Here is a 7,419-nt window from a genome sequence, read left to right as displayed (position 1 = left end):
ATAGGCAATGGCTAGCATTTAAAGAGCGCATGGATGAATTACAACAATTGTTCATTCCTGTCTGTGCAAAAGCAAAACAGGGAGGGTGGCTCAACTGTGGCTTACAAAAGAAATTAAGGAAAGTATTAGATCCAAGGAGGAGAAATATAAAATGGTCAGAACAAGCAGCAAACCTGAAGATTGTGAGCAGTTTGGAATTTAGCAGAGGAGGACAAAAGGATTGATTAAGAAGGGGGAAATAGAGTATGAGAGTAAGCTTGCAGAGAACATAAAAACTGACTGTAAAAGCTTCTATAGATATGTGTACAGAAAAAGTTTAGTGAAGACAAATGTGGGTCCCTTACAGTCAGAAACGGGGGAATTTATAATGGGGAACAAAGAAATGGCAGACCAATTAAATACATACTTTGGTTCTGTCTTCACAAAGGACGATACAAATTACCTCCCAGAAATGTTGGGGAACATTGGGTCTAGTGAGAAGGAGGAACTGTATGAAATCAGTATTAGTTGGGAATGTTTGGGAAATTGATGGGATTGAAGGCCGATAAATCCCCAGGGCCTGATAATCTACATCCCAGAGTACTTAAGGAAGTGGCCCTTGAAATAGCAGATGCATTTCTGGTCTTTTTTCAAAATTCTATCGACTCTGGAACAGTTCCAATGGATTGGACGGTAGTTAATGTAACTCCACTATTTAAAAAAAGAGGCAGAAAGAAAACAGCGAATTATATACCGGTTAGCCTGACATCAGTCGTGGGGAAAATGCTGGAGTCCATTATAAAAGATGTAATAGCAGAGTGCAATAATAACTCGTCTCCACTCCTAGTATTTCTAAATCCCACACATTCACTATAATGTGAACAATTATTTCCTGTTGTGTCTCTCTCAGATTTGTAAACTTCACTGTATTGGAGTGAGGTGACATCTACTGGCGGGAAGCAAGAACTGCAATCAAGCAGCAGAAACTCCACAGTCTGTCAGGGTTCAAGAAACATTGCAATGTGAGGATACAGCGAAGTGGTTTGATTGGGTAGATGGAGACATGTTTCCACTTGTGGTGGTGTCTGAAGCAAAGGCCAGAAATACAAAATTGTCATTAATAAAAGAAATGAGGAATTCATGAAAAATGTTGTTAAGTCGTGAATGGTTAGAATGTGGATAGAATAGAAAGTGAGATTGGATGGACAGAAGCAGTCTGAAAGGATGGCTGAAACAAAAGGTGAGTGCCCTGAAACGTTAACTGTGTTTCTCACAGCACAGATGCTGCCAGAGCTGCTGAACATTTCCAGCACTTTCTGTTTTTATTTCAGCATTTGCAGGATGTTGCTTTGATCTGAAAAAAAAATGGATGATTGGCTGGGGGGTTCCAGTGAAATTCCACAGCAGCTAATAAAGCCTTACCTGCCAGTGGCTCGTTGGTCTAGGGGTATGATTCTCGCTTTGGGAGTATGGTTAATTAACATGTGAGAGATCCTGGGTTCAAGTGCCGGACGAGCCCTGGTCTGTTGGCATTTTTAGATTAAGGTTATCTATGGTTTCAACCTTGCAGAAGGTGGAATTGACTTCCATACGGAGCTGGCTTGAGGACCAGACAACTGGATTCAAAGAGCTTGTCGACAAAATTGCAATTAACTAAATGTACAGATAGTCAAGTGGGAATATAAAGTTGTTGCTGTAATTGTGACCTGACTCCAAAAACAACAGGACTGGGTTCTGGACTGGAATGGAATGGAATTCTTCAGTGTTTCTGTTGTTTGGCTTGCATTGACTCATCGATTTTCTTGTTTTTCACTTTGTCGATGCCTTTGAATAATTGTGGATCCTTCTTCAGAGTGTCTTCTTTCACCAGATAGTTCTGACCTCTGATGATGTTGATTGTAATCAGCTTCAATTCGCTGATAGTTTTGGAAGTGAGCAGATTTCCTTTGCTTGAGTCTACAACATGGAATTCAGTCTGACATGTGGACCCATGGGAGGATTTGAATGCCACCCCTGCGTTGGAGTTGCATCCATCCAATAAGAGACCGAGTAGAAGTGACAGTTCTGTGAGTCGAATATGAGACTTTTCATGGCAGGGTTGTGAGTTTGAGTGCCATTCTGTTTTTCCCTTTTGTAAGGCTTCATGAGCAGAGAGTACAGGGAGTGTTTGAAATGAGCAAATCTCGCTTTGATTCAGGACTCTTACCTCTCTGCAGCATCTCGCTATGAAAGATTGAATTTGATCTCATTTCATTCTCAGCTCAGGGTCTGTGCGGCTCATTGGCACTTCTGGCTGTCTCCCGCTTCACAATCCATCAGTACTGAGAAAGCAATGGGGATTATTACTCACATGTTGTGTTCTTTAATTTTTTGGAAAACTTGAATGTATGTATTTTCTTCCAAAACAAGGACACCAAGCCGTTGTTAGTGTAGGGCTGAAATAGCTCAGTTGGGAGAGCGTTAGACTGAAGATTTAAAGGTCCCTGGTTCAATCCCCGATTTCAGCAATTTCGCTTCCTCATGCGTCCCTTGCCTTGTTTCTGATTTTCCAGTTGCACAATTTACTTTGAGATTATTTCCCAAGCACCAGTGGATTGAATTTGAGAAACAACACAGAGTCATTTACAGCACAGAAGGTGGTTATTTGGCCGATCACGTCCATGCTGGCTCTCCCCGGAGCAATCTAGTCAGTTCCACTCACCAGCTCGATCCCTTTCCTCCTGCAAGTTTCTTTCCTTCAAGTATCCATCCAATTTCCTTTTCAAATCATTGATTGTCTCTGCTTCCACCACACTCGTGGGCCAAGACATTACTACCCACAACATAAAATATTCCACCTCATCAAGGATGGGAAATACTTACATCTTCTATATTTGCTTATTCTCTATTTCTGTGAGAATAGACTGGCAGTCAACATGAAAGGAAACCCAAAAATCTTCGAGCAGCATGTAAATGATAAGTGGGTAGTAAGAGATTGAGTCGGGCCTATTAGGGACAAAAAGGATAATATAAGCTTAGAGGTGCAGGGCAATGTTAATCTACTTAATGAGTACTTTGCATCAGTGATCACTAAGGAAGTGGAATTTGACAAAATATCAGTTGAAGTGAAGAAAGTAGAGTCAATGGAGAGAGTACAAATTCGGAGAGGGAGGTACTAAAAAGGCTGGCTGTGCTTAGGGAAGATAAAACACCTGGTCCGGATGGCTCACATCCCAGGTTGCGAAAGGAAATGCGGATGCAGATAACGGAAGGGCTTGCTATAATCTTCCAATCTTCCCTGGATACGGGGGAGGTGCCAGAGGATTAAACAGTGGCAAATGCGACACCCTTATTCAAGAAAGGGTGTAAGGACAGTCCGGGTAACTACAGGCTAGTTAGATTAACAGCAGCGGTGGGTAAGGTTTTAGAAAGAGTAATCACGGTAAAAAATCAACAGTCACTTGGAGAGGTTCGAGTTAATTAAGGAGAGTGAGCATGGATTTATAAATAGGAGTTCATGCTTGACTAATCTAGCTGCATTTTTTGATGAACTAACAGAGCAGCTTGATGAAGGGAATGCAGTGGATGTTGTTTATATGGATTTTAAGGAAGCGTTTGACAAGGTACCACATAAAAGGGCGGTTAACAAAATTGAGGTTCGTGGTATAGGAGGGTCAGTGACAATTGGATAGAAAATTGGTTTAAGGACAGAAAACAGCGAGTCTTATTAAATGGTTCTTTGTCAGACTGGAGGATAGTCGACAGTGGTGTTCCCCAAGGGTCAGTGCTAGAACCACTGCTTTTTTTGCTCAAGGTAATTGACTTGGATCTTGGAATACAGAGTAGAATCTCAAAATATGCCGATGACACCAAACCTGGAGAAGCGGCAAACAGTGAAGATGATATGAACTGCCTGCAACAGGACAGTGATAGGCTAGCAGAATGGGCAGACAGGTGGCAGATGGAATTTAATAGTGACAAGTGTGAGGTGATGTATTTTGGCATAAGGAATAGGGAGAGGCAATATATACTTAATGGCACAGTTCGAAAGAGTGTTCTGGAATAGAGGGACTTGAGGTTCATGTGCATCAATCTTTGAAGGAGGCAAGTCATATTGCGAGAGTTGTTCGCAAAGCATATGGGATCTTGGGCTTTATAAATAGAGGCATTGAGTACAAAAGCAGGGAAGTTATGCTGAACCATTATAAAACTCTGGTTAGGCCCCAATTGGAGTGCGGCTTCCAGTTCTGCTCAGCAGACTTTAGAAAGAATGTGAGGGTCCTTGAGAGGACGCAGAGGCGATTTACCAGAATGGATCCAGGGATGGGGGATTTTAGTTACAAGGTTAGGTTGGAAAAGCTAGGATTATTCTGCCTTTCTCAAAGGAGATTGAGTGGAGAATTGATAGAGGTGTATAACACCTCCAGAGAACAGGCCATCCTGGACTGGGTATTGTGCAATGAGAAAGGATTAGTTAACAATCTTGTTGTGTGGGGTCCCTTGGGGAAGTGCGCCCATAATATGATAAAATTCTTCATTAAGATGGAGAGTGAGAGAGTTGATTCCGAGACTCGGGTCCTGAATCTAAACAAAGAAAACTATGAAGGTATGAGGCGGGAGTTGGCTATGATAGATTGGGGAACGTTACTTAAAGGGTTGACAGTGGATAGGCAATGGCTAGCATTTAAAGAGCGCATGGATGAATTACAACAATTGTTCATTCCTGTCTGCGCAAAAGTAAAACAGGAAGGGTGGCTCAACTGTGGCTTGCAAAAGAAATTAAGGAAAGTATTAGATCCAAGGAGGAGAAATATAAAATGGCCAGAACAAGCAGCAAACCTAAAGATTGTGAGCAGTTTGGAATTTAGCAGAGGAGGACAAAGGGATTGATTAACAAGTGGAAATAAGCTTGCAGAGAACATCAAAATTGACTGTAAAAACTTCTATAGATATGTGAAGAGAAAAAGAGTAGTGAAGACAAATGTGGGTCCCTTCCAGTCAGAAACGGGGGAATTTATAATGGGGAACCAAGAAGTGACAGACCAATTAAATACATACTTTGGATCTGTCTTCACAAAGGAGGATACAAATTATCTCCCAGAAATGTTGGGGAACATAGGGTCTAGTGAGAAGGAGGAACTGTATGAAATCAGTATTAGTTGGGAATGTTTGGGAAATTGATGGGATTGAAGGCCGATAAATCCCCAGGGCCTGATAATCTACATCCCAGAGTACTTAAGGAAGTGGCCCTTGAAATAGCAGATGCATTTCTGGTCTTTTTTCAAAATTCTATCGACTCTGGAACAGTTCCAATGGATTGGACGGTAGTTAATGAACTCCACTATTTAAAAAATGAGGCAGAAAGAAAACAGCGAATTATATACTGGTTAGCCTGACATCAGTCGTGGGGAAAATGCTGGAGTCCATTATAAAAGATGTAATAGCAGAGTGCAATAATAACTCGTCTCCACTCCTAGTATTTCTAAATCCCACACATTCACTATAATGTGAACAATTATTTCCTGTTGTGTCTCTCTCAGATTTGGAAACTTCACTGTATTGGAGTGAGGTGACATCTACTGGCGGGAAGCAAGAACTGCAATCAAGCAGCAGAAACTCCACAGTCTGTCAGGGTTAAAGAAACATTGCAATGTGAGGAGACAGCGAAGTGGTTTGATTGGGTAGATGGAAACATGATTCCACTTGTGGTGGTGTCTGAAGCAAAGGCCAGAAATACAAAATTGTCATTAATAAAAGAAATGAGGAATTCATGAAAAATGTAGTAACGTAGTCAATGGTTAGAATGTGGATAGAATAGAAAGTGAGATTGGATGGACAGAAGCAGTCTGAAAGGATGGCTGAAACAAAAGGTGAGTGCCCTGAAACGTTAACTGTGTTTCTCACAGCACAGATGCTGCCAGAGCTGCTGAACATTTCCAGCACTTTCTGTTTTTATTTCAGCATTTGCAGGATGTTGCTTTGATCTGAAAAAAAATGGATGATTGGCTGGGGGGTTCCAGTGAAATTCCACAGCAGCTAATAAAGCCTCATCTGTCAGTGGCTCGTTGGTCTAGGGGTATGATTCTCGTTTAGGAAGTATGGTTAATTAACATGCGAGAGATACTGGGTTCAAATCCACGACGAGCCCTGGTCTGCTGGCATTTCTAGATTAAGGTTATCTATTGGTTTCAGCCTTGCAGAAGGTGGAATTGACTTCCATGCGGAGCTGGCTTGAGGACCAGACAACTGGATTCAAAGAGCTTGTCGACAAAATAGCAATTAACTAAATGGACAGAGAGCCAAGTGGGAATATAAAGTTGTTGCTGTAATTGTGACCTGACTCCAAAAACATCTGGACTGGAATGGAATAGAATTCTTCAGTGTTTCTGTTGTTTGGCTTGCATTGACTCATCGATTTTCTTGTTTTTCACTTTGTCGATGCCTTTGAATAATTGTGGATCCTTCTTCAGGGTGTCTTCTTTCACCAGGTAGTTCTGACCTCCGATGATGTTGATTGTAATCAGCTTCAATTCGCTGATAGTTTTGGAAGTGAGCAGATTTCCTTTGCTTGAGTCTACAACATGGAACTCAGTCTGACATGTGGACCCATGGGAGGATTTGAATGCCATCCCTGCGTTGGAGTTGCATCCATCCAATAAGAGACCGAGGAGAAGTGACAGTTCTGTCAGTCGAATATGAGACTTTTAATGGCAGGGTTGTGAGTTTGAGTGCCATTCTGCTTTTCCCTTTTTTAAGGCTTCATGAGCAGAGAGTACAGGGAGTGTTTGAAATGAGCAAGTCTCGCTTTGATTCAGGACTCTTACCTCTCAGCAGCATCTCACTATGAAAAATTGAATTTGATCTCATTTCATTCTCAGCTCGGGGTCTGTGCGGCTCAGTGGCACTTCTGGCTGTCTCCCGCTTCACAATCCATCAGTACTGAGAAAGCAATGGGGAATATTACTCACATGTTGTGTTCTTTAAGTTTTTGGAAAACTTGAATGTATGTATTTTCTTCCAAAACAAGGACACCAAGCCACTGCTAATGGAGAGCTGAAATAGCTCAGTTGGGAGAGCGTTAGATTGAAGATCTAAAGGTCCCTGGTTCAATCCCGGGTTTCAGCAATTTCGCTTCCTTATGCGTCCCTTGCCTTGGTTCTGATTTTCCAGTTGCACAATTTACATTGAAATTATTTACCAAGCACCAGTGGATTGAATTTGAGAAACAACACAGAGTCATTTACAACATCGAAGGTGGTCATTTGGCCTATCACGTCCATGCTGGCTCTCCCCGGAGCAATCTAGTCAGTTCCACTCACCAGCTCGATCCCTTTCCTCCTGCAAGTTTCTTTCCTTCAAGTATCCATCCAATTTCCTTTTCAAATCATTGATTGTCTCTGCTTCCACCACACTCGTGGGCCAAGACATTATCACCCACAACATAAAATATTCCACCTCATC

General features: G+C 41.9%; 1 non-coding gene across 1 annotated transcript; it reads left to right on the top strand.

Annotated features, from left to right (window-relative positions):
• The first annotated feature begins 7,010 nt into the window (after positions 1 to 7,010).
• On the top strand, positions 7,011 to 7,083 carry trnaf-gaa (transfer RNA phenylalanine (anticodon GAA)). The gene has a single exon. It is a non-coding gene; the product is annotated as a tRNA-Phe (tRNA).
• The last annotated feature ends 336 nt before the right edge of the window (positions 7,084 to 7,419 follow it).

This window comes from Heterodontus francisci, unplaced genomic scaffold (assembly GCF_036365525.1).
Source record: "Heterodontus francisci isolate sHetFra1 unplaced genomic scaffold, sHetFra1.hap1 HAP1_SCAFFOLD_43, whole genome shotgun sequence".
Taxonomy (NCBI): domain Eukaryota; kingdom Metazoa; phylum Chordata; class Chondrichthyes; order Heterodontiformes; family Heterodontidae; genus Heterodontus; species Heterodontus francisci.
The sequence above is the reverse complement of the archived record's forward strand: the minus strand, read 5'-3'. Positions and strand labels throughout refer to the sequence as shown.